This window comes from Cephus cinctus, unplaced genomic scaffold (assembly GCF_000341935.2).
Source record: "Cephus cinctus unplaced genomic scaffold, Ccin1 Ccin1_scaffold0068, whole genome shotgun sequence".
Lineage (NCBI taxonomy): Eukaryota > Metazoa > Arthropoda > Insecta > Hymenoptera > Cephidae > Cephus > Cephus cinctus.
The window spans coordinates 299,931-300,491 of NW_014332811.1; positions in this window are offsets into that span (position 1 = coordinate 299,931).

A 561-nucleotide genomic window follows, 5' to 3' on the forward strand; every position below is an offset into this window, starting at 1 on the left:
CCCACGACCGAGAGTAAATTTTTTTTTAAATTAATTAATCCGCCTGCTACTAATTACGTAATCACTGGCACCAGCCCACGAAGTACCCGGCATTGCTACATACAATATATAAATATATATACTACATTGATAGGAAGTAATTAAAATAACACGCAGGCCAATGTCGACGATTGGTCGTTCCTATTTCATCCCTTATCTCTTATCACCCATGCGGTGTAATATTTCCTATATATATATATATAAACTCTCCATATAATTTTGATAAATAATTACAGTCGCCAAGTTCGAAACTGCAATAATCGGGCTATCGTTCCTATACAGCCTTCTTCGTCCCTTAGTCTAGGCCACTTTTCATCCCCTATAAATACTTGTATGATATACATGTATATGAAAAACTTAACTAACGAACTCCCGTGGCCATACGTTAGTAGAAGAGCGTCGCACGTAATAAAAAATTCCCTAAAAAAAAAAAAAATAATAAAATAAAATAAAAAAAAAAGACCAAGTTACTCTTTTACAATTTTTCACTCGAAACGTTACCTCCCCCCCCCCCCCCCCCCC